This window comes from Myxine glutinosa, chromosome 2, assembly GCF_964187855.1.
Source record: "Myxine glutinosa chromosome 2, kmMyxGlut1.1, whole genome shotgun sequence".
NCBI classification, from domain to species: domain Eukaryota; kingdom Metazoa; phylum Chordata; class Myxini; order Myxiniformes; family Myxinidae; genus Myxine; species Myxine glutinosa.
In genome coordinates this window covers 145,216,484-145,242,904 of record NC_136262.1, presented here as the reverse complement: position 1 = coordinate 145,242,904, position 26,421 = coordinate 145,216,484, and the positions used below count along the sequence as shown (strand labels likewise).

General features: G+C 48.6%; 1 long non-coding RNA gene across 1 annotated transcript in view; it reads right to left on the bottom strand.

Moving 5' to 3' along the window:
- LOC144890915 (uncharacterized) overlaps window positions 1-24,963 on the bottom strand; it is a 127,282-nt gene extending 102,319 nt beyond the window's left edge. The window contains exons 1-2 of the long non-coding RNA XR_013622580.1: window positions 24,835-24,963; window positions 16,757-16,811 (exon numbers count right to left, since the gene is read on the bottom strand). This is a non-coding gene — a long non-coding RNA (uncharacterized LOC144890915). The remainder of the gene's footprint in view (window positions 1-16,756; window positions 16,812-24,834) is intronic.
- Between the last annotated feature and the right edge of the window lie 1,458 nt (window positions 24,964-26,421).

The following is a 26,421-nucleotide window of genomic DNA, read 5'->3' as shown; positions in this document are numbered from 1 at the left end:
TCACTTCATTTAAAAACATTTACAAAATAAAAACAAGGAGTCGAAATAGAGACCGGAAATAAACCCCAAGATAACAAAACACAGATCACTTCATTTAAAAACATTTACAAAATAAAAACAAGGAGTCGAAATAGAGACCGGAAATAAACCCCAAGATAACAGACCACTGATCACTTCATTTAAAAACAATTTAAAAATAAAAACAAGGAGTCGAAATAGAGACCGGAAATAAACCCCAAGATAACAGACCATTGATCACTTCATTTAAAAACAATTAAAAAATAAAAACAAGGAGTCGAAATAGAGACCGGAAATAAACCCCAAGATAACAAAACACAGATCACTTCATTTAAAAACATTTACAAAATAAAAACAAGGAGTCGAAATAGAGACCGGAAATAAACCCCAAGATAACAGACCACTGATCACTTCATTTAAAAACAATTAAAAAATAAAAACAAGGAGTCAAAATATAGACCGGAAATAAACCTCAAGATAACAGACCACTGATCACTTCATTTAAAAACAATAAAAAAATAAAAACAAGGGGTCGAAATAGAGACCGGAAATAAACCCCAAGATAACAGACCATTGATCACTTCATTTTAAAACAATTAAAAAATAAAAACAAGGAGTCTAAATAGAGACCGGAAATAAACCCCAAGATAACAGACCACTGATCACTTCATTTTAAAACAATTAAAAAATAAAAACAAGGAGTCAAAATATAGACCGGAAATAAACCCCAAGATAACAGACCACTCATCACTTCATTTTAAAACAATTAAAAAATAAAAACAAGGAGTCAAAATATAGACCAGAAATAAACCCCAAGATAACACCACACTTCACTTCATTTAAAAACAATTAAAAAATAAAAACAAGGAGTCAAAATATAGACCAGAAATAAACCCCAAGATAACAGACCACTGATCACTTCATTTAAAAACAATTAAAAAATAAAAACAAGGAGTCGAAATAGAGACCGGAAATAAACCCCAAGATAACAAGACCACGGACTGAGAGCACAGTCATTGGATGCTCAAAAACGTTAATTCCAGGAATTGTACAGCTCCGGAAAGATACGAACGTTGATCTCGATTAACCCACATGAGGTTTTGGACAACTGCTGGGCTCTTGGAAGCTGAAGGCCGCATTGGGCTTGATGGTAGAGATTCGAAAGGAGGCCGTCTAATCTGCTCGCCTCACGCTTGTTGTGTCTTCGACGCGCGGTGTTCGACACCGCCATTTTGGACCACTTCCCGCATGAGTGGCTACCCCAGTTTCAACAGCCGCCAAGCTCCTGAAAGTACTCTTTGGGACGCCAAGCTAAGTGCCGGCTGAAGGGGTTTATTTTCATTTTATCTTTCCCTTGACACCACCCCCCCCCCCCCCCCCGCCCCCCAGAATTTCCATGTTTTTAACGTTTCCCGGTGTGTACCCTAGATAAGAATAGGTACACCGTATCCCTGCGTGTCGTAAGAGACGACTAAGAGGGTTGGCGTCAGGAAGGGCATCCGGCCATAAAAACATTGCCTCAAAAAGGGAACCATGACAATTACAACTACATATGGGCAGGGTACAGCCCGAAGTGGAGATCGGTTTCTGAGGTTTGGGACATGGAATGTAGGGACAATGACAGGGAGATCAGGAGAAGTGGTGGAAGTATTGGTCAGAAGAAGAGTGGACATATGTTGTGTGCAAGAGACGAGATGGAAGAGAAGTGGTGTGAGAATGGTGAAGGGTAGGCAGGGACAGAAATACAAGTTTGTGTGGCAAGGGTGCCTGGAGGGCGTGAATGGTGTTGGTGTCCTGTTTTCTGAGGAGTTTGCAGACAGTGTGGTGAGTGTGACTAGAGTGAGTGATAGGTTGATGATGGTGAAAATGATGATTGGAAAGCTCTTGGTGAACGTCATCTCGGGATATGCTCCGCAGGTTGGTCGAAGCGATGAAGAAAAGGACAAGTTCTGGTGTGCGATAGAGAAGCTGATGGAAAACGTGAAAGATGAGGAAGTTGTTGTGGTAGGAGGAGACCTAAATGGACATGTGGGAAGGAGTATGCATGGTTTTGACGGAGTTCATGGGGGTTATGGATATGGTGTGAGAAATGGAGAAGGTGAAAGGATTTTGGAGTTTGCTGATGGAGCTGATTTGTTGATTTGTAATACTCAGTTCCAGAAAGAGGATAATAAGCTTGTTACATACACGTCAGGTGGGTCGACGACAACCGTTGACTACCTGATGGTGCGTAGGCGAGATAGGGGGCACCTCCGGGACACAAAGGTGATCCCGGGGGAGGAGGCTGTTTCACAGCACCACTTGGTTGTCTGCGATGTAAGGGTGAAAGGCGCGAGGAGAGCTCGGCGGGTGAAGTACCAACCGAGAATGAAGGTGTGGAGGTTGAAAGAGGTGACAGTAAGGGAGGCATTAAAAGAGAGGCTAAGTAGGGTCGAGGATGATGTGGTTGAGCTTGATAGTGGTTGGATGTCAATGAAAGCTTGTCTGTTGGGAGCCGTTGGTGAGGTATGTGGATGGACAAAAGGACCACCGAGGCACTCGGAAACATGGTGGTGGGATGATGAAGTTGGAAAGAGGATTGACGAGAAGAGGAAGAAGTTCAAGGAGTGGCAGAAGGCGAAGGGTACAGCAGAGCATGAAAGTTATAAGGCAGCCAGGAAGGCTGCAAAGAAAGAGGTAGCAAAGGCGCAGGAGGCATGTAGGAAAATGTTCGGAGAACGCTTGGATTCGGAAGAGGGTCAGAAAGCAGTATTCAGGATTGCGAAGCAGATAGCGAAAGAGAGGTGTGATGTGATGGGGGTGAGTTGCTTGAAGGATGAAGAGGGACAAATCGTTGTCGACCCAGATGGAATTAAAGGAAGATGGAAAAGATATATGGAAATGCTGTTGAATACAGAGAATGAATGGGATGGCAACATAGAGAGTAACCCTGTTTTAGGACAGGCAGAAAAGATAACTGAGAAAGAAGTTGAGGAAGCGCTAAAAGCAATGAAGGGTAGAAAAGCGGGAGGGCCGACGGGAGTTGTGGGAGATATGTTGAAGGCAGCAGGAAGTTGGGGTGTGAAGAGAATGACAGAGATCTGTAATCTGGTGGTGAAAGAAGGCCGCATTCCAGTGGTTGGGAACTGAGTACCCTCGTCCCTCTATACAAGGGGAAAGGTGACCCTCTGGAGTGTGGCTCGTACCGAGCGATAAAGTTATTGGAGCATGGAATGAAGGTATTGGAAAGGGTGTTGGAGAGGAGGATAAGGAAGAAAGTGAAGATCGACGAAATGCAGTTTGGATTCATGCCAGGAAGAGGAACGACAGACGCGCTTTTCATTGTGAGGCAGTTGCAGGAGAAGTACATGGAGAAGAGGAAGAAGTTGTTTCTTGGGTTTGTTGATCTGGAGAAAGCATTCGATAGGGTACCACGCAAAGTATTGACATGGGCATTGAGGAAGTTAGGAGTGGAGGAATGGTTGATCAGAGTAGTGATGGCAATCTACAAAAGAGCGCGCACAGCTGTAAGGACGAAGGACGGGAACAGTGGTGAGTTTGAGGTGAAGGTGGGAGTGCATCACGGGTCGGTACTAAGTCCACTACTATTTGTAGCTGTGATGGAGGTGCTGGCTCAGAACGTAAAGGAGGGTTTACCGTGGGAGTTGTTGTATGCAGATGATCTGGTGTTGATTGCGGAAAGTATGGATGGACTTGTAGCGGCTACCGCTGGGTTTTCACAATCGCCTTGCACCTACCAAGGACGCGGAGCGATCACCATGCCGGGCTCGTCCAGGACGCCCGGGCAGGCCCGCGCTCAACTTGCCAGGCCTCAGCCGGGACGCCCGGGCACGCCCGCTCTCGACTTGCCAGGCCGCGTCCGGGACGCCCGGGCTTGCCCGGGCATGCCCGCCCTCGACTTGCCAGGCTGCCCAGCCACGCCCCCTCTCGCCGTTCCCGGGCAAACGCTCCGGGATAATGTGTGTATATATATTGCTGCCCGATAAACGGGCTTTAGAGAGTACCTGAGCTGTTTTGTTTGAATAAAGCAACTCGGACGAATTCCAGCTTTTTGTCGCATCCATTCTTCCGATCGACGTGGGAGCACTGCTCCTTCATTGGTGACCTACCGACATGGAGACGGCAGTTGCCCTCAAACTGCCTACCTTCTCGGAGGCTCACGCGGCGGTTTGGTTCGCACAGGCGGACTCCCTGTTCGCCCTGCGCGGCATCACGGCCGACGACACCCGCTTCCACCATGTGGTAGCAGCGCTTGGTTCAGCCACCGCGGCCCACGCCCTGAGCCTCCTTGAGAGCCCGCCGGCCGCTGACAAATACGGCGCGATTAAAAAGCTCCTCCTCGACGCTTTCGCCCTCCCATCGGCGGAACGCGCACGGCGCCTGCTCGACCTGCCCGAGCTCGGCGACACGCGCCCGTCCGAGCGAATGGACTACATGCTTTCGCTGCTCGGCGAGCACTCTCCGGCATTCCTGTTCCGGGAGCTGTTCCTCCGTCAGCTGCCTAGCCCGGTACGCCTCGCCCTGGCAAGCACGACGATCACGGATCCCCGTGCCCTCGCCAGGGAAGCCGACAAGATCTCCGCGGCAGGCCAACGCATTGCAGCAGCGACCTGGGGCCCACCGCCGTCCGACGCAACACCCATGGCGCCCGAGCACCCGGCACGGTCGACGACCGAACTGCCGACGCAATCGGCGACCGCTACGCTGAGCCGCCCACCTCCAGCACGACGACCGGGGCCTCCACATGACCAAGCGTGGTGTTACTATCATGCCAGGTTCGGACAGAAGGCCCGGACATGCCGACCCCCGTGCACCTTCGGCAGGCCGGGAAACGGCCGGGCCGGCGTTCATTACCAGCCATGAGAGCCGGCCACACGGGCAAATTACTGTTCATCACGGACAAAGCGTCCGGGCGGCGCTTCCTGTGCGACACCGGCGCCCAACTGAGCGTCATACCCGCCTCTGACCAGGACAGGCAGTCCGTGGTTTGCGGCCCCTCCTTGGTTGCGGCCAACGGATCGGCCATCCGCACCTTCGGCCCGCGCAACGTCACCCTCTGCTTCGGCGGCCAACGCTTTACTTGGACGTTTGTAACCGCAAACGTGCCCATGGCTCTGCTAGGCGCCGACTTCCTCTGCGCATACGGACTGCTGGTGGACGTCCAATGGCGTTGCCTAATCAACGCCGAAACCTTCAGCTCCCTGGTATGCACATTGAGCAGCTCCGCTCCGACCGAGCTGGCATGCGCCCTCCCGGCGGCGAACGAGTTTGCTCGCCTGCTCACGGAGTTCCCGGCCCTCACGCGGCCGACGTTTTCGGCCGTCGCAGTACGACATGGGATCGAGCACCACATACCAACCACGGGCCCGCCGGTCTACGCCAGAGCCCGCCGCCTCGACCCAGCCAAGCTCGCCGTGGCCAAAGCCGAGTTCGACGCTTTAGAACACCTCAGCATCGTGCGGCCCTCCGATAGCGCGTGGGCTTCACCACTACACATCGTCCCAAAGCCAGGGGGCGGCTGGCACCCATGTGGCGACTACCGCCGTCTTAACGACGCTACCACCCCCGACAGGTATCCGATCCCGCACATCCAAGACTTCTCCGCCCGTCTGGCGGGACGGGTCATTTTTTCAAAAATCGACCTCATACGGGGATATCACCAGGTACCTGTCAGGGCGGCCGACATCCCTAAAACGGCCGTCATCACGCCGTTCGGCTTATTCGAATTCCTACGGATGTCGTTTGGTCTCAAGAACGTGGCTCAGGCGTTCCAGCGCTTGATGGACGGCGTGCTGCGTGACCTGCCGTTCCTCTTCGTTTACCTGGACGACATCCTCGTCGCCAGCACGTCCCGCGCCGAGCACCTCCTCCACCTCCGAACACTGTTCGGGCGCCTCAGCGAGCACGGCCTCATCGTCAACCCGGCCAAATGCCACTTCGGCACGACGGCCGTTGATTTTTTGGGCCACCACATCACCAAGAATGGGGCCGTGCCGCTGCCAACCAAGGTCGAGGCCATCACCACGTTTCCGCGTCCCCGCTCCATAAAGGCCCTGCAGGAATTCCTGGGAATGGTGAATTTCTAGCACCGCTTCGTGCCCCGCGCTGCTCAACTCATGCGGCCCCTCTACGAAGCCCTCCGGGGCAAGCCGGCCAAGCACGACATCATCTGGTCCGCAGCAATGGACGCGGCCTTCCAAAGCGGGCCCTCGCCGATGCAACACTGCTCGCTCACCCGGTGCTCAACGCTCCCATCGCCCTCACCACGGATGCCTCCGACTACGCGGTGGGCGCTGTACATGAGCAATGGGTGAACGGGGTTTGGCAGCCACTCGCTTTTTTCAGCGGGCAGCTCCGGCCGAACGAGCTCAAATACAGTACGTTTGACCGTGAGCTCCTCGGTCTACACCTGGCCGTTCGCCATTTCCGCCACCTCCTGGAGGGCCGACCCTTCACGGCGTTCGTCGACCACAAGCCGTTGGTTTACGCAATGGCCAAGGTCACGGAGCCGTGGTCGGCCCGCCAACAGCGCCACCTCTCCGCCGTGTCGGAGTTTACCACGGACATCCGGCACGTCGCCGGCAAAAACAACGCCGTGGCCGACTGTCTTTCTCGGGCCAGCGCGAACGCGGTCCACCTCGGCGTGGACTTCGCGCTTATGGCGGCGGACCAAACCACCGACACCACGGTGCAAGCCCTCCGGGCGGCGGACACGGGCCTCCGCCTGGCCAACATCCCCTTCGCGGACACTGTCCTGCTCTGCGACGTCTCCCAAGGCCAGCCTCGCCCCATCGTGCCCGTCATCTGGCAACGCCGCATCTTCGCCTCCCTCCACGGCCTTTCCCACCCGGGCCGGAAAGCTTCCCAGAAGCTGGTGTCGGCGCGATTCGTCTGGCACGGCCTTCGACGGGACGTCCGCGATTGGACCAGCACCTGCACAGCCTGCCAACAGGCCAAGGTCCACCGACACACCCAGGCCCCGCTGGCACCTTTCACCGTGCCCGAACGACGTTTCGACCACGTCAACGTGGATCTGGTGGGCCCCCTCCCCCCGTCACGGGGGTTCACACACCTGCTCACCATGGTGGACAGGACCACCAGGTGGCCGGAGGCCGTTCCCCTCATCTCCACCACCACCGCCGACGTGGTGCAGGCTTTCATCGCCACCTGGGTCGCCCGCTTCGGCGCACCGGCGGACATCTCGTCAGACCGCGGACCACAGTTCACCTCCGAGCTGTGGGGCGCGGTCGCCCGCAACCTGGGGGTCAGGCTCCACCATACTACGGCCTATCACCCCCAAGCCAACGGGTTGTGCGAGCGATTCCACCGCTCCATGAAGGCCGCGCTCATGGCCGGCCTTCAGGACGGCGGTTGGGCCGACCGGCTGCCGTGGGTCCTTTTGGGCCTCCGCACGGCCCCCAAGGAGGACCTCCGGGCATCCACCGCCGAGCTTGTCTACGGCCAGGCGCTACGCGTCCCGGGCGAGTTCGTGCCCGAGGCTACCAGTCCCTGGTCCGCAGCTCGCCAGCGCTCGGACCTCCAGGAGGCCGCCCGACGGTTTGCCCCCGTGCCAACATCCCACCACGGTGACCCCCAGTCCTACGTCCCCCCAGCACTTCGCACAGCGGAGTATGTTTTTGTGCGTCATGACGCACATCGGGGGCCACTCCGGCCGCCGTACGACGGGCCCTTCTGGGTCCTGCGACGGGACGGCAAGTCGTTCGTCATCGACATCGGCGGCAGGTCGGACCGGATTGCGGTGGACCGCCTCAAGCCGGCGCACGTGGACATCGACCAACCGCCACGGTTGGCCCTTCCGCCGCGGCGAGGCCGCCCCCCACTCGACCGCCCACCACCACACCGGACCCCCCCCCCCCCCCCCCACGACCCGCCAGGGGTCGCTTCGGCCGGGTCAGCAGGACCCCCCTCAAATTGACCCTGCCGGTGCAAGTCGATTCTGGGGGGACGTGTGTAGCGGCTACCGCTGGGTTTTCACAATCGCCTTGCACCTACCAAGGACGCGGAGCGATCACCATGCCGGGCTCGTCCAGGACGCCCGGGCAGGCCCGCGCTCAACTTGCCAGGCCTCGGCCGGGACACCCGGGCATGCTCGGGCACGCCCGGCCACGCCCGCTCTCGACTTGCCAGGCCGCGTCCGGGACGCCCGGGCTTGCCCGGGCATGCTCGCCCTCGACTTGCCAGGCCGTGGCCAGGACGCCCGGCCACGCCCCCTCTCGCCGTTCCCGGGCAAACGCTCCGGGATAATATGTGTATATATATTGCTGCCCGATAAACGGGCTTTAGAGAGTACCTGAGCTGTTTTGTTTGAATAAAGCAACTCGGACGAATTCCAGCTTTTTGTCGCGTCCATTCTTCCGATCGACGTGGGAGCACTGCTCCTTCAGACTGAAGGAAAAGATGAACACGTGGAAGGAATGTATGGAGACAAAAGGTCTGAAGGTGAATATCGGAAAGACGAAGGTGATGGCAAGTGGTAAAGCATGTGGTGAGGTGGAAAGAACTGGGAAGTGGCCCTGTGCCGTGTGTCGGAAGGGTGTCGGAGTGAACTCCATTCAATGTACAATGTGCGCTGAGTGGGTTCATCAAAAATGTAGTGGTCTGAGAGGGTCATTAACCAGTGTGGCAGCTACATTCAAATGTAAGGTGTGCACAGAGGGAGCTGCAGATGGAGGAAATGTTGAGTTGGATCTTGGAGACGGCGTGAAGCTGGAAGGTGTGAAACATTTTGCTACCTCGGAGACATGCTGAATGGAGAAGGTGGATCAGACTCGGCAACGGTTGCTCGAGTGAGATGTGCATGGAAGAAGTTTCGGGAACTGGGTGGCGTGCTGATGATGAGGGGAGTGTCGTTGAAGCTGAAGGGAAAGGTGTATGTGTGAACTGCATGTGTGAGAAGTGTTATGATTTATGGGAGCGAGACATGGGTAATGAACGTAGAGCAGCAACGAAGGTTGGAAAGGGTGGAAATGCGAATGGTTCGGTGGATGTGTGGAGTATCGTTGAGAGAGAGGAAGACAAATGATGAATTGCGAAAGATGATGGGAATAGAGCCTGTGATTGATGCTGTGAAGAGGAACAGGTTGAGATGGTTTGGTCATGTGTTGAGGAAGTATGAAAGTGACTGGTTGAGAAAAGTGATGGAAATGAATGTAGAAGGAAGCAGAGGACGGGGAAGACCGAAAAAGACTTGGCTAAAGATGGTGGAAGAAGAAATGCGGGCAAGGGGGTTAACAAGGAGAGATGCAGAAAATAGGGCAAAATGGAGAAGATTGTCATTGGGACCGCAAGGCTAACCCCCGCTCTAGCAGGGAAAATGGCCTTTAAAATGCATGTTGTTGTTGTATAACAAAACACAGATCACTTCATTTTAAAACAATTACAAAATAAAAACAAGGGGTCGAAATAGAGACCGGAAATAAACCACAAGATAACAGACCACTGATCACTTCATTTAAAAACAATAAAAAAATAAAAACAAGGAGTCAAAATATAGACCGGAAATAAACCACAAGATAACAGACCACTGATCACTTCATTTAAAACAATTAAAAAATAAAAACAAGGAGTCAAAATATAGACCGGAAATAAACCCCAAGATAACAGACCACTGATCACTTCATTTAAAAACAATTTTAAAATAAAAACAAGGAGTCAAAATATAGACTGGAAATAAACCCCAAGATAACAGACCACTGATCACTTCATTTAAAAACAATTAAAAAATAAAAACAAGGGGTGTCAAAATATAGACCGGAAATAAACCCCAAGATAACAGACCACTGATCACTTCATTTAAAAACAATTACAAAATAAAAACAAGGAGTCGAAATAGAGACCGGAAATAAACCCCAAGATAACAGACCACTGATCACTTCATTTAAAACAATTAAAAAATAAAAACAAGGAGTCAAAATATAGACCAGAAATAAACCCCAAGATAACAGACCACTGATCACTTCATTTAAAAACAATTAAAAAATAAAAACAAGGAGTCAAAATATAGACCGGAAATAAACCCCAAGATAACAGACCACTGATCACTTCATTTAAAAACAATTACAAATAAAAATAAAATTAAAAACAATTATTACTACGGTATCAAAAGCAGTATAAACTTGAGAAACACAAAAAACATTTCTTTATCTATCTATAATTCCAGTAATCTCTGTGTGTATGTTTGTATGTTTGTATGTTTGTATGTTTGTATGTATGTATGTATGTATGTTTGTCTGTGACCGCTGTTTCTCGACAACTACCGGTCCGATATACTTTAAACTTGCCAGGTATATTGCTGGGGACCCGAGGATGTGCCTTTTCAAGGTTTCATATTAATCGGAGAAGTAGTTACCGAGCTATGTCCAAAAAACGATTCAACCAATCAGAGAGCAGCGAGCTATCACGTGTGCCGAACGTGGCGAACAGACTCTGCCTCGGACGGCACATTTGAGAGCGTATTCATTTATTTCACGTTGGAAAACTATGTTGCCGTTAAACTATGTTTTAAAACTAATTAAAACTAATTTGCGATTCATCGTAACTGCGATTTGCGACCTTCCGGACAGTGAAGACTTCACTTCCGGCAGCCAATCACAGAACGCTTTGTTGCGTAGGCGTGGCCGATGTGAGAGCGAGCCGAGCCCAGCGCGTGCGCCATTACGGTTCGTAATTCGATTTCTTCCGGAGAAAATAATAATTTCTCGATTTCTTATGCGCATTATTTCTCCCAATTCAGTCAGAGCGAAGGGCGGAAGCGAAGAGCATTGTTTTTTTTGTTTACGGGCGTACGGGCGTACGGGCGGGGTAGAGCGTACGGGTAGCGTTTTTTTTTTTTTTTGGCAAGGAACGGGCACCCACGTACGGGCATGCCCTAGTATATTATAAATTACACATCAAATCCAACAGGATGGTAGAGAGGTACCACAATTAGCTCTGAGCTATCTAGTTTGGGTTCGATTGCTGACCTGGCTACAACTTGTCGTATCGGTGCTTCACAGGCCGAGCTTCACAAAGTTCACCGTCCCTCGGACAGCATGCTAGCATACGCTGGTCGACGACGTTAAAGATCCCTGGGTGTTTGTCACCAAGAGAAGGCGAGTTATCACCGACATCCTGAACAAATGACAAATTCCTGCCAAAATCGCCTCCAGTTGAATGTCAGGCCTAGCCAACGAGTTGGTGAAAAACTTTGGACAAAAACGTTCTCTGGCTGACTCAAAAAAAGTGGGAATAATTGGGGGTCATTACAGATGTTTCTTGGAGGTGTGCAGAGTATTAGTAATAGTAATAGTAATAGTAGTAGTAGGAGAAGGGGGAAGGAACGGAGAAGGGAGGGAGAGGGCAGAAGGGAGAGACACGGGAAAGGAGTGGGGGGCGGGGGGGTGGGGGGGGGGGGGAGGTTGTATACAAGATCGAGGCTCGTGTAAGAGCTAATATTAATCACAAAAAAACATAAACGGACACATAAAACATTTAATGAAGGGAGTGCGAGACAAGATGGGGAGAGAGAGGGAAGCACACAAGTACAACAGCAGAGAACAGGGACATTGGGAGATCTGTGGGAGGGAGAGGCTTGGGGGAGGGGCAGGGGAAGGGAGGGGTGGGAGAGGTAAAAACAAATGGACACTGCAAGGACTTCCAGGAAAGAAGTCGGAATTTCAAAAAAGTGGATCTGGGGTGAATTAACGGGGGTAGAAAAGGTTTTGGATGGGGGAACATAAGAGATGGTTCGAACAGCTGTTTCAAAGATCTGGAGGGAGGAGTGGGATTGAAGAGAGTGAGGGAGTTTGTTCCAGAGGTGGGAGAAAAGAGGAATGAAGGAGTGAAGGTGAGCAGAGAGTCTTGATTTTGGCAGATTAACCATAAGAGGGTTGCTGGCAGATCTTGTGTGACCTGTAGGAATATTTGGGGGACAAAGCACAGAGGGAGCTGGGGGAGCAAGGCCGGAGAGGAGTCGGTAGAAGACAGAAAGACCACCAACCTGCCTGCATTGAGTGAGTGAAAGGCCCTCGGAGGTAGCTTCATCGCGGGAGATTCCAATAATTCTGAAACCTTTGGTTTCAACAGAGTGAAGCCGAGCTAGATGTTAGGCAGGAGCACCAGCCCAGAGGGGAGAGCAGTATTCCATTGAGCTGCAGATGAAAGCCTCATATGTGCTGAGGAGCTCAGGTGTGCCAAGGAAGGACTTCGCACGACGGAGGCCGCCGAGGCGGAGACTAGCTTTGGAGGCCAGCCTGGAAATGTGGTTTTCCCAGGAATGATCATGGCAAATTGTGAGACCAAGAGCTTGAGTGACAGAACTTCTTGGAGAGGATTGTTCAGGAAATAGATGGGAGGGTTGTCCAGAAGGTATTTCCGGAGAGACATAGTGAGAGTGTGAGATTTGTCAGGATTGAAGGACATGTTCCACTTGTTTGACCAGTCTGTGATTTTGTCCAGGTCTGCAGAGAGTGAGGAGGCTGCAGACTGCCAATCTGAGGGATGAGGTATGAAGCGGCAGAGAGTGGAGTCATCAGCAAAGAGATAGAGAGGATTTTCCAGAGTCGGAGAGATCATTGATGAAGACCAGAATAATCACAGGACCCATAACACTGCCTTGGGGAATTCCAGCCTGAACAGGAAGGGGAGATGAGAGAAATCCATTCAGCGCCACACGTTGGCTGCGACCAGAAAGGAAGTCCGCAATCCATGCGTGGGGATTTCCACGGATACCATAGGAGGAGAGTTTGGTGAGCAGAGCGGGGTGCCAGACCGTATCGAAGGCACGTGATATGTCAATGGAGACAGCTCTGATTTCCTGTTTGACATTGAAGACCTCCATCCATTGTTGAGACAGCAGAAGCAGCATGTCCAGAGAAGAATGACCTGGTCTGAAATAAAATTGATGATCAGAGATCAAGCCGTTGGAGAAGAGGGAGGGTTTGATATCCAAAGCAGTGATGGATGCCATGAGGTTGCTGATAATTGGGAGCAGGCTGATTGGTCTGTAGTTGCAAGGATCTGTTTTTGCACATTTTTTGTGTAAAGCGGTAATGTTGGCTGATTTCCAAGCAGATGTAGATGACCTTGAGCAAATGAAAGGGTGAAGAGAACAGAGAGAGGGTGTGAAAGAGTGGCAGAGCAGGATTTTATGACCCGTGGGCTGATGCTGTCTGGTCCAGTCGCAGAATCGGAGTCGAGGTTTGACAGAAACTTCTCCACCTTTTCAGGAGAGAAAGACACAGAGTCCAGGCGCAGTTGGGCACGACTGGGTACGGTGGGTACAGAGAGAGACAGGTTTGGGACACAAGATTTTGAGGCAAACACAGAGTTGAGGCATTCGGCTTTTTCACGTGCGGAGTCAGCTGTGTAGCCGTTTGAGGTAAGGGAGGGGATGGAGGGGGAACAAACACCAGAAACAGATTTGACCAGACACTACCAGGATTTGGAGGAGGGAGAGAGGTGTGAGAGTTCAGTCTTGAGATGTAGCCGTTTGAGGTAAGGGAGGGGATGGAGGGGGAACAAACACCTGAAACAGATTTGACCAGACGCTACCAGGATTTGGAGGAGGGAGAGAGGTGTGAGAGTTCAGTCTTGAGAGTAGAGAGATATCGTTTCCTGGCTCTCCTTCAGCTAGACACACACTGGTTCCGAGCTTTGTGAAAGGAACGGAGATTGCCTTCCGTTGGATTTGCATGCCATGAGGAGAAGGCAAGTTGTTTCAGGGCAACTGCCTCTCCACAAGATTCAGTGTACAATGGATGGGAGGAAGGGTATGACAACTGAAGACGAGATTGGATAAATCTGTGCAGGAGAGAAATGTTACGGATCCGTCACTTCCGCCTTTGTTGTTATTATATACTTGTAGGATTTTTAGTTTCAGGTGATATTGTTGTTAAGATTTTTGTGTGAAATGGAGATGACTTTAGTAAAAGGTAAAAATAAATGTTCCACTTGTTTGACCTGCTAGGAAAAGGGAAGGATGAGGTGGACAAAAGGTTTTATGGTGATTGGATGAGGCACAGTGAGGTGTTGTTTGAGGGGGGGGGGCAGAGCGAGGAAGAAGGTTGGAGGAAATGGAGGTGAGAGTTGGAAGGGAGAGGAAGCAGGGAGGAGGGTTAGGGTTAGGGTTAGGGTTGTTAGGGTTAGGGTGGGTGAGGAGTGTTAGTGGATGGGGCGGGGGAGTTGAGGTGGGGGGAGAGAGGAGGTGAGAAGGAAGGAGGAGGGGAGTAGTAGTAGTAGTAATGAGAGAAGGGAAGGGAGTGGAAAAGGGAGGGTGAGGGGAGAAGGGAGGGAGAAGGGAAAAGGGTGGAGAAGAGGAGAATGGAGGGGGAGGGCAGAGGGGGAAGGGAGAGAGGAGAAGGAATGGGAAGGGAAGAAAGTACGGTGAGGGGAGAAGGGAGGGAGAGGAGAGAAGGGAGGGTAAGGGGAGAAGTGAGGGAGAGAGGAGAAGGGAGGGAGAGGGGAAAAGGGAGGGAGACGAGAAAAGGGAGAGGCAGGGAGAAGAGAGGAGAGAGGCAGGGAGAAGAGAGGTGGGGGTGAGAAAAGGGTGGGGGAGAGACAGATGGGGATGGTGGAAGGAGATAGAGGAGTTGGGGAGAGACAGATGGGAGTGGCGGAAGGAGATAGAGGAGTGGGGGAGAGACAGGGGTGGGGGAGAGAGAAGGCTGGGGGAGAGACAGAGGTTGGGGAGAGAGAGGAGTGGGGGAGAGACAGGGGTGGGGGAGAGAGAGGAGTGGGGAAGAGAAAGAGGCTGGGGAGAGACAGGGGTGGGGGAGAGAGAGGAGTGGGGGAGTGACAGAGGTTGGGGAGAGAGAGGAGTGGGGGAGAGAGAAGGGTGGGGGAGAGACAGGGGTGGGGGGAGAGATAGAGGTTGGGGAGAGAGAGAGAAGGGTGGGGGAGAGAGAGGAGTGGGGGAGAGATAGAGGTTGGGGAGAGAGAGGAGTGAGGGAGAGAGAAGGGTGGGGGAGAGACAGGGGTGGGGGAGAGAGAAGGGTGGGGGAGAGACAGGGGTGGGGGAGAGACAGATAGAGAGGAGTGCAAGCGGAGGGGAAACGGAGGAGAGAGAGAATGTGAGGGGGGTGAGGGTGGGGGCGGGTGGTGGTGGTGGTGGTGGAAGTAGTAGTAGTAGTAGTAGTAGTAGTAGTAGTAGTAGTAGTAGTAGTAGTAGTAGTAGTAGTAGTCGTAGTAGTAGTAGTAATACAACAACAACAACAACAACATGCATTTTAAAAGGCCATTTTCCCTGCTAGAGCGGGGGTTAGCCTTGCGGTCCCCATGACAATCATCTCCATTTTGCCCTATTTTCTGCATCTCTCCTTGTTAACCCCCTTGCCCGCATTTCTTCTTCCACCATCTTTAGCCAAGTCTTTCTCGGTCTTCCCCGTCTTCTACTTCCTTCTACATTCATTTCCATCACTCTTCTCAACCAGTCACTTTCATCCTTCCTCAACACATGACCAAACCATCTCAACCTGTTCCTCTTCACAGCATCAATCACAGGCTCTATTCCCATCATCTTTCGCAATTCATCATTTGTCTTCCTCTCTCTCAACGATACTCCGCACATCCGTCGAACCATTCGCATTTCCACCCTTTCCAACCTTCGTTGCTGCTCTACGTTCATTACCCATGTCTCGCTCCCATAAATCATAACACTTCTCACACATGCAGCATACACCTTTCCCTTCAGCTTCAACGACACTCCCCTCATCATCAGCACGCCACTCAATTCCCGAAACTTCTTCCATGCACATCTCACTCGAGCAACCGTTGCCGAGTCTGATCCACCTTCTCCATTCAGCATGTCTCCGAGGTAGCAAAATGTTTTCACACCTTCCAGCTTCACGCCGTCTCCAAGATCCAACTCAACATTTCCTCCATCTGCAGCTCCCTCTGTGCACACCTTACATTTGAATGTAGCTGCCACACTGGCTAATGACCCTCTCAGACCACTACATTTTTGATGAACCCACTCAGCGCACATTGTACACTGAATGGAGTTCACTCCGACACCCTTCCTACACACAGCACAGGGCCACTTCCCAGTTCTTTCCACCTCACCACATGCTTTACCACTTGCCATCACCTTCGTCTTTCCGATATTCACCTTCAGACCTTTTGTCTCCATACATTCCTTCCACGAGTTCATCTTTTCCTTCAGTCCATCCATACTTTCCGCAATCAACACCAGATCATCTGCATACAACAACTCCCACGGTAAACCCTCCTTTACGTTCTGAGCCAGCACCTCCATCACAGCTACAAATAGTAGTGGACTTAGTACCGACCCCTGATGCACTCCCACCTTCACGTCAAACTCACCACTGTTCCCGTCCTTCGTCCTTACAGCTGTGCGCGCTCTTTTGTACATTGTCATCACTACTCTGATCAATAGTAATAGTAGTAATAATAGTAATAGTAGTAGTAATAATAATAATAATAATAATAGTTTAAATTACACATCGAAAATCCAACATGTAATTCCCTTTATCCAGGAATGCTTGAAAATAACCAATCCAAAAAGAGAGAAGAGGCCATTTTAAGCTAAAGTGTGAATTATTTTTGAAACACACACACTAAAATAAAGTAACACGTTGAGACTTTGCCCACCATACAAAACGCCAACACGAAGAGTTAAAAGAATGTTCAGAAATTCATTATTCGATCATTTGGTTTTACATCACACATTACTTTACCTGCACAGCTGCCATCCATAAGCGTCAGACGAAAGTGGACATACCTTATGCAAGGCGTGATCTACAGACTTCAAATAATTTGCCACGTTTTCATTGTCTCTGTAAAAGGAAGAACGAAAACCTGCTGTCAAGTCGTAAGTCGTACATTTTTACAGGGCAGCAACGTTTATGCGCGCAGTAACTTACACATTGTGCTTTGTGACACCAGAAACGTCCTCGTACAGCTATCATGAAAATACCAAAAGTAATGTGACTGACAGCTTCCATGACGTGACACTCACACCTGAATAGAGGATCATCAGATCTGCGTTAGGGGATTTATTGGTTTTATTTAATTAGGGCCCTGGTGTTGGGCTAGCGGCTAGGGTGCCGGCTTAGGATCCTAGGATCCTGGGTTCGAATCTCGGTCGATCGCCGAATTAATGCCAGGGGGGTTGACTCAGCCTGTCATCCTTCCGAGGTCGGCTAATTGAGTACCAGTTCACTGGTAATTCCCTGTTTGTCGTTGAAGGCGGCAAAAAGGGTTGGCGTCAGGAAGGGCATCCGGCCGTAAAACATTGCTTCAAAAAGGGGACCAAAAAACAACAACTACCACGGTCCCCGAAAAGGCCAACCCCCACTTTGCGGGGAAAAATGGCCTCTAAACGGTGGATTTTTTTGTTATTTAATTAGGGCACGTCGGTTGTTGCCCACAGACAGCATGATGTGCCCATCCCACGCTGCCCTGATTGGATGTGTACATCCCAAGTTGCCATGATTAGATGTGTGCATCCCAAGTTGCCCTGATTAGATGTGTGCATCCCAAGTTGCCATGATTGGATGTGTCCATCCCAAGTTGCCATGATTAGATGTGTACATCCCAAGTTGCCATGATTAGATGTGTGCATCCCAAGTTGCCCTGATTAGATGTGTGCATCCCAAGTTGCCATGATTGGATGTGTCCATCCCAAGTTGCCATGATTAGATGTGTGCATCCCAAGTTGCCCTGATTATATGTGTGCATCCCAAGTTGCCCTGATTAGATGTGTGCATCCCAAGTTGCCATGATTGGATGTGTGCATCTCAAGTTGCCCTGATTATATGTGTCCATCCCAAGTTGCCATGATTAGATGTGTGCATCCCAAGTTGCCATGATTGGATGTGTCCATCCCAAGTTTCCCTGATTAGATGTGTGCATCCCAAGTTTCCCTGAATAGATGTGTCCATCCCAAGTTGCCCTGATTAGATATGTGCATCCCAAGTTGCCCTGATTGGATGTGTGCATCCCAAGTTGCCCTGATTATATGTGTGCATCCCAAGTTCCCCTGATTAGATGTGTCCATCCCAAGTTTCCCTGATTAGATGTGTCCATCCCAAGTTTCCCTGATTAGATGTGTGCATCCCAAGTTTCCCTGATTAGATGTGTGCATCCCAAGTTGCCCTGATTATATGTGTGCATCCCAAGTTCCCCTGATTAGATGTGTGCATCCCAAGTTGCCCTGATTATATGTGTCCATCCCAAGTTTCCCTGATTATATGTGTACATCCCAAGTTCCCCTGATTATATGTGTCCATCCCAAGTTTCCCTGATTAGATGTGTGCATCCCAAGTTGCCCTGATTGGATGTGTGCATCCCAAGTTTCCCTGATTATATGTGTGCATCCCAAGTTGCCCTGATTAGATGTGTGCATCCCAAGTTGCCCTGATTGGATGTGTGCATCCCAAGTTGCCCTGATTATATGTGTGCATCCCAAGTTGCCCTGATTATATGTGTGCATCCCAAGTTCCCCTGATTAGATGTGTCCATCCCAAGTTTCCCTGATTAGATGTGTGCATCCCAAGTTGCCCTGATTGGATGTGTGCATCCCAAGTTTCCCTGAATAGATGTGTCCATCCCAAGTTGCCCTGATTAGATATGTGCATCCCAAGTTGCCCTGATTGGATGTGTGCATCCCAAGTTGCCCTGATTATATGTGTGCATCCCAAGTTCCCCTGATTAGATGTGTCCATCCCAAGTTTCCCTGATTAGATGTGTCCATCCCAAGTTTCCCTGATTAGATGTGTGCATCCCAAGTTTCCCTGATTAGATGTGTGCATCCCAAGTTGCCCTGATTATATGTGTGCATCCCAAGTTCCCCTGATTAGATGTGTGCATCCCAAGTTGCCCTGATTATATGTGTCCATCCCAAGTTTCCCTGATTATATGTGTACATCCCAAGTTCCCCTGATTATATGTGTCCATCCCAAGTTTCCCTGATTAGATGTGTGCATCCCAAGTTGCCCTGATTGGATGTGTGCATCCCAAGTTTCCCTGATTATATGTGTGCATCCCAAGTTGCCCTGATTAGATGTGTGCATCCCAAGTTGCCCTGATTGGATGTGTGCATCCCAAGTTGCCCTGATTATATGTGTGCATCCCAAGTTGCCCTGATTATATGTGTGCATCCCAAGTTCCCCTGATTAGATGTGTCCATCCCAAGTTTCCCTGATTAGATGTGTGCATCCCAAGTTGCCCTGATTGGATGTGTGCATCCCAAGTTTCCCTGATTATATGTGTGCATCCCAAGTTGCCCTGATTATATGTGTGCATCCCAAGTTCCCCTGATTAGATATGTCCATCCCAAGTTTCCCTGATTATATGTGTGCATCCCAAGTTCCCCTGATTAGATGTGTCCATCCCAAGTTTCCCTGATTAGATAAGTCCATCCCAAGTTTCCCTGATTAGATGTGTCCATCCCAAGTTTCCCTGATTAGATGTGTGCATCCCAAGTTGCCCTGATTGGATGTGTGCATCCCAAGTTGCCCTGATTATATGTGTGCATCCCAAGTTCCCCTGATTAGATGTGTCCATCCCAAGTTGCCATGATTGGATGTGTGCATCCCAAGTTGCCCTGATTATATGTGTGCATCCCAAGTTGCCATGATTGGATGTGTGCATCCCAAGTTGCCATGAATGGATGTGTGCATCCCAAGTTGCCCTGATTAGATGTGTGCATCCCAAGTTGCCATGATTGGATGTGTGCATCCCAAGTTGCCATGATTGGATGTGTGCATCCCAAGTTGCCATGATTGGATGTGTGCATCCCAAGTTGCCCTGACTAGATGTGTGCATCCCAAATTCCCCTGATTAGATGTGTCCATCCCAAGTTGCCCTGAGTAGATGTGTGCATCCCAAGTTGCCATGATTAGATGTGTCCATCCCAAGTTTCCCTGACTAGATGTGTGCATCCCAAGTTGCCTTGATTAGATGTGTCCATCCCAAGTTGCCCTGACTAGATGTGTCCATCCCAAGTTGCCATGATTAGATGTGTCCATCCCAAGTTGCCCTGACTAGATGTGTCCATCCCAAGTTGCCATGATTAGATGTGTCCATCCCAAGTTGCCCTGTTTAGATGTGTCCATCCCAAGTTGCCCTGATTAGATGTGTGCATCCCAAGTTGCCATGATTGGATGTGTGCATCCCAAGTTGCCATGATTGGATGTGTGCATCCCAAGTTGCCATGATTAGATGTGTGCATCCCAAGTTGCCCTGATTAGATGTGTGCATCCAAAGTTGCCATGATTAGATGTGTCCATCCCAAGTTGCCCTGATTAGATGTGTGCATCCCAAGTTACACTTATAACTCACCTACGTCTTAATAAGTTCATCAAATACTGACACCGCAATTGACATTCGCTGAGGTAAATGTTGATATCTCTTCTGAGGTAAAAAAACAAACAAACAAAAAAACAGTTTTAAAGCATTATACGTATCAAACGATACATTTTATGAAACGGCGAAACCTAATACACACTTTGGTGGTTTTAAAATGACAGAATATGTCTTTATTAGAAAGAAAGAAAAAAGAACATTGAAGACGACGCTGCTAAAAAATACACCGCTCTAATGCACAACCATGAGTTTAAACTACATTTACAACAAATATGAAAACTATTTTCATATCACAATGTTAAATATAGAATATATAGAAGATTTTTTTTTTTTTTAATGAGCCCTATCTTCCAATGGTAAACAATCCTTCAAAAAATTCCTGGATCCGGAATAATCTCCTGAGCTTCACCAAAAACTAATCAATTCTTCCTTATCCCAAGGGCAATCATCCCACCAACTTTCATCCAAATCCGTTTAGAACTTTTCCAGATATCTTGTTCACAAACACATGAACACACACACACATGGACACGATCGAATGCATTACTCCCTGGCGGGAGTAATAACCATCAATCCAGACTCTGGCCTAAGCTGATGAAAGACAAAGTGCTCCCTCTGAGTCATGAAGGCCACGAGGCCACGTTTCACGTGATGTCGCTCTTCCTCCAGTTGTTCCAATTGTCGATTGAGTCGCATCGGGGCCTGGTCCTTCTGTTTCACATTCTGCTGCATCTTGTCAAGAACCATAAAAAAACCTATTTTGTCACAAGGTCGACAAAGCTTGGGTTGTACATCTTGCCATGTTGTATCGACAACTCCCCTAAAGCGAAATATTGTATTCTCAGGAATAAAATCCAGGAATATTGGATTACCAGTTCACGATGATTCTTTTGGACAAGCACCTTGAAAAAAAAAAATAATTTACCTTCTCTCTGGAACACCTGAAATGAGAATACTAGCAAAAAATAAATGATTTACCTTCTCTTTAGAACACCTGAAATGAGAATACTAAAAAAATAAAAATAATTTACCTTCTCTTTAGAACACCTGAAATTAGAATATACTAGCATTCTGATACACAAAGTAAGCAGTACATGTTCTTCTTACTCAAGTTATGCAGACATTTTTTTAAATCTCACCTGGACCATAGTTCAGGTGAGGTATTAGCATCACTCAGTATGTATAAACACTCGGATCTTCTTCTCTGATTGGTTGGTGAGAGCAACAGGAGAGTTTGTTGTAAAAGTGGTTGCAGTAACCTACTTCTTCTCGGACAGACAGATCACATTATGCCAAACATTGTGTAATTTTAGTTTCCGAACATGTTCATCAAGATGTTTTGATCCCGGCTTCCCTCAGCCAAATAAATACTTTGGTGACTGTTGATGAGATGCGGAAGTTCTCGGTTACAATTAATGACACAATGGTGTTAATGCGTGTGCATCTGAGCTGTACGAATTGATTACCTCCACCACTGAAGGTGAAACCCCACAGGCCTTCCCCAATAAATACCCGGTCCGGTTCCGTTACCCGGACCCCCAATACCTCTACCCCCCTCTTGCCCTGCACAACTGCCCTTGTGCTACACCATTCCAAATTCATCCCCCTGTTGATGTGTTGTGACATCCACCTGGCCCCGATAACCTTCCAGGCCTTCCTCAGTCAAGCATTCCCCATTTAAATTTTGACACTTCTCATTTACCTCCAAACATTCCAAATTTTCCTTCTAAAACCTCCCCATTTAAATTTTTACACTCCCCATTTCCTTCCCACTTTGATCTGTCTACTCTTTTGCTTGTCTGTCTGGTTGTCTGTCTGTCTGTCTGGTTGTCTGTCTGTATGTTTGTCCGTTTGTGAACAAGATATCTCAAAAAGTTGCGGATGGATTCGGACAAAATTTCACACAGATGTAGCAAATGTGACAAGGACGAAATGATTAGATTTTGGTGAAGATCCGGATTCGGATTCGGCTACTAGAATTTCTTAAGCGATTCTTCACCATTGGGAGATAGGGCCAAAAACTATACATTGTGGGATATCTCAAAACGTTATGGACGGGTATGGACAAAACTTGGTGGACCGGTTGGGTGTGTGACAAGGACTAATCGGTTCAATTTTGGTGAAGATCTGTATGTGGATTCGGATATAATAATTATTTAATTGCTTAAAAGATTATTCATCATTGGGAGATGGGGCCAAAAACGATGCATAGCAGGATATCTCAAAAAGTTGTGGATGGGTTTGGACGAAACTTGGTGGACTGGTTGTGTGTTTGACAAGGACGAATTGATTAGATTTTGGTGAAGATCTGAATATGGATTCGGATACGATAATTATTAATTTCTAAGTGATTCTTCACCATTGAGAGATCGGGTGAAAAGCGATATACAGTGCATATCAAAAAAAAAGGTAATCCGAATTCAAGGGGTTAATATGCAAAGGTTATTTAGTTTGACAATTTACATGTGATTTACCAATTATGAGGAGATGCTCAGCTTTCCATTGATGCCTTTCATGCATCATTGCTGTCACACATGACCGAGTACATGTTCATTGAAAATGACAAGTTCAAATCGCATTTTTACAAGTTTGGCTAATCGGTGCAAGACAGTTTTAAATGGACGCATTACTTGTCGACTGCCAAGTTGATTATGTAAAATTGTTAAGCTGGTCTGGTAATCGTCGGTTGCATCATCCTTTGTTTAAGATGGGTATTTAAGATGGGCCTACAGTGTATGGGTTTAGAGACAGTCTGAGTCATTGAAAAGATGGTTCAACTTACGACTGAACAGCGGACCTTCGTGGTTACAACCTTTCACCAAACTGGAAGTTTGCAGCGAACCCGTGATGCGTTCAGGGAACGTTTCCCAGAACGGGAGCCTCCAGCAGCCAAAACCATCTGGGCAAATGTTAGAAAATACCAAGAGCATGGCACTAGCCTCAACCGCAACATGGAGAATTCTGGTAGGAGGCGCACTGAGTGATTGGAAATGAACATTGCAGCAGTAAGGCAGCAAGTTTTGGAGCATCCTAGGGATACCAGCGCAAGATGAAATGGGACGGGATTACCTTCGGCAATATTCAACCGAATCACAAGACTGGACCTCCACCAACATCCATATCGGATTCACATCCGGCATCAACTTACACCAGGGATTTTGCCAGGAGGCTGGTGCTTGCCGGATGGTTGATAGCACGTTGCGAAGCAGATGTCAATTTCCTGCGGTATCTCGTTATCGGTGACGAAGCTGCTTTCGCCATGGACAGCAAGGTCAATACCCATAATGTTCTTGAATATGCACCGACAGGACAACCCCCGGAATTTAATTTTGACACCAACATGAATCGACAAAAGTGGCCTGTTTGGTTGGGACTTTGTGGAAGTGGTCAGGTGATCGGACCATTTTTCTTTCAAACGAATGTCAATGGTAACAGGTATCTGCAGATGATCAATGATGAAGTTTTACCGCAGCTGGAGGAGACCTTTGAGCGACAGGTTCGTGGTGTCTTCAGATATCTCTGGTGGGCCCAAGACGGCGCCCCAGCACATCGTCTTATCACTGTCCGAGATCGACTGAGGGAACTCTTTGGAGACCGAGTCATCGCCCTCAACCATGCAGTGGAATGGCCGCCAAGATCACCTGACCTCACACCATGTGATTATTTCCTTTGGGGACATTTAAAGAACAAGATGTTCGTAACTCCTCCCCGTGATCTTGACGAATTGCAGGGCCGTATTCGACATGAAGTGGATGCTTTGCGCAATGACCCGGCTATGGTGATACGAGCAGTTCAGGTCATGCTCCGCCATGTGAGCTTTGTGTTGAAAGGGGAGGTGGACATGTTGAAGGTGTGGGTGCATAAAGGCCAATCATTCCTGAGAAAAGTTCACATCTGACGTTCATTTTGCACCAATTATCCTGACTTGCATCGATTAGCCAAACTTGTAAAAATGCGATTTGAACTTGTCATTTTCAATGAACATGTACTCGGTCATGTGTGACAGCAATGATGCATGGAAGGTATCAATGGAAAGCTGAGGAACTCCTCTTAATTAGTAAACCACATGTAAATTATCAAAATAAATAACCTTTGCATATTAACCCCTTGAATTCGGATTACCTTTTTTTGATACGCACTGTATAACATGATATTTTAAGAAGTTATGGACAAGTTATGACTAAACTTGGTGGATAAGTTGGTTAGGTGACAAGAAGAAGCCGATATGATATGACCAATCAGTGTGATACAAAACATAAACTGTTCAGCCTGGCGGAGGTGTGCGCTCTACCAAGTGCCGTTCTAGTTTTTCCTGCAATTTTCCAGGTTCCAGCAGCAATTGCTGTTAATGGGTTTAGTTCAGTTTTTCATTTTAGCAAAGGGAATGGTTGGATGTCGAGACGTAGCGGAGACGTTGAGTCGAGAGGGACAGCTTCTTCTACCTGGCTTAATGGCATAGAAATTGAATGAAGAAACATTGCGGGGTCTCACCTGCAGGATCTTAGTGAGAGTTTTCTCTTGATTCTGCGAATTCAAGTGTTGCTCTAGCTGTGATGACGCAATTTGAGCCTTTGTTCAGCATCCAGTGCTGCTTGAAGCTCTTAGCAAATGCTTTCACACTATGTAAATAAACAAAAAATATAATTAAGTACAAAAAATAAATCAATCTCCCACCAGCATGTTGCAAATATGGAACAAAAACGTCACAGTATACTCAGTCCAAGAAACAGTAGTTAAAACCCATCTCGTCTGGCCAAGGCCTCATTCATAGCATCTAAAATTAGGCTGAAAATGCAATCGGTGGAATGGCTGCACAAACCCGACAGTAGTATTGTAAATGTGGGAAGGCCATGCTTAACACAGATGTTCTCTTCACCCCCACTGTCCCACAACTACCAAGTCTACTGGCTCACACCTTCACTTTCCACACCAATCCCAACATGCCACCATTCCTCATTAGCCTAGCAGTGACATCATCAAGCAAGTGTGTACCTTGAATGGGTAACTGCCTGCTCTCAGTCAAGTTATCTCCTTAGGCTGTCCTTTTATACAGATTTTTATTTTGTATGCAAGATCGAGACTCGTGTAAGAGCTAACATTAATCACAAAAAGACAAACTGACACATAAAACATAAGATAAAGGGAGCGGGAGACAAGATGGGGAGAGAGAGGGAAGCACACAAGTACAACATTAGAGAGCAGGGACATCGGGAGATCTGTGGGAGGGAGAGGGCTTGGGTGGAGGAGGCACGGGAAGGGGGGGGGGGGGGCGGGGAGGTATAAACCACATGGACATTGCTAGGACTTCAAGGAAAGAAGTTGGTATTTCAAGAAAGTGGTTCTGGGGTGAATTAACAGGGGTAGAAAAGATCAAGGTTTTGGATGGGGGAAGACAAGAGATGGTGGTGAACAGCTGTTTTAAAGACCTGGAGGGAGGAGTGGGATTGAAGAGAGTGAGGGAGTTTGTTCCAGAGGCGGGAGAAAAGAGGAATGTAAGAGTTTTGATTTTGGCAGTTTAACCATAAGAGGGTTGCAGGCAGATCTTGTGCGACATGTCGGAATATTTTGGGGACAGAGCACAGACAGAGCTGGGGGAGCTAGACCGGAGAGCATCTTGTCAAACAAGAATCAGTTCCAACAACCCTCAGGAGTAATACACAAGGAGGATGTTTACAATGCACAATATTTTCATAATTTCACTCATGTTAAATCTCATATTGAAGAGCATTTTTATGTCTTATTGTATGATAATAATTGAAGACCAGAGAATTATAACCAGGCTAAGTCACATTTTAGTCATTTCGAGAAAAACGTGAAAAATATTTTGAAAAACGTGAAAAACGTGAAAAACGGGGGGGGGGTGGGGGGGGGAATAAAATGTGACAGCCTGGTTATAATTCTATGGTCTTCAATTATTATAGTACTAAAGTAAATAGTAATAAAATAGTAATCACAAAGACGAGATATCCATGATCTCAAAGCGATTGCCAAAGGTGAACCTCTACCGACTTACCATTGGTGATTGCTCGTGACTCACCCTTGGCCCACAATCCAATGACGGCCATATTCTTTTCGGAC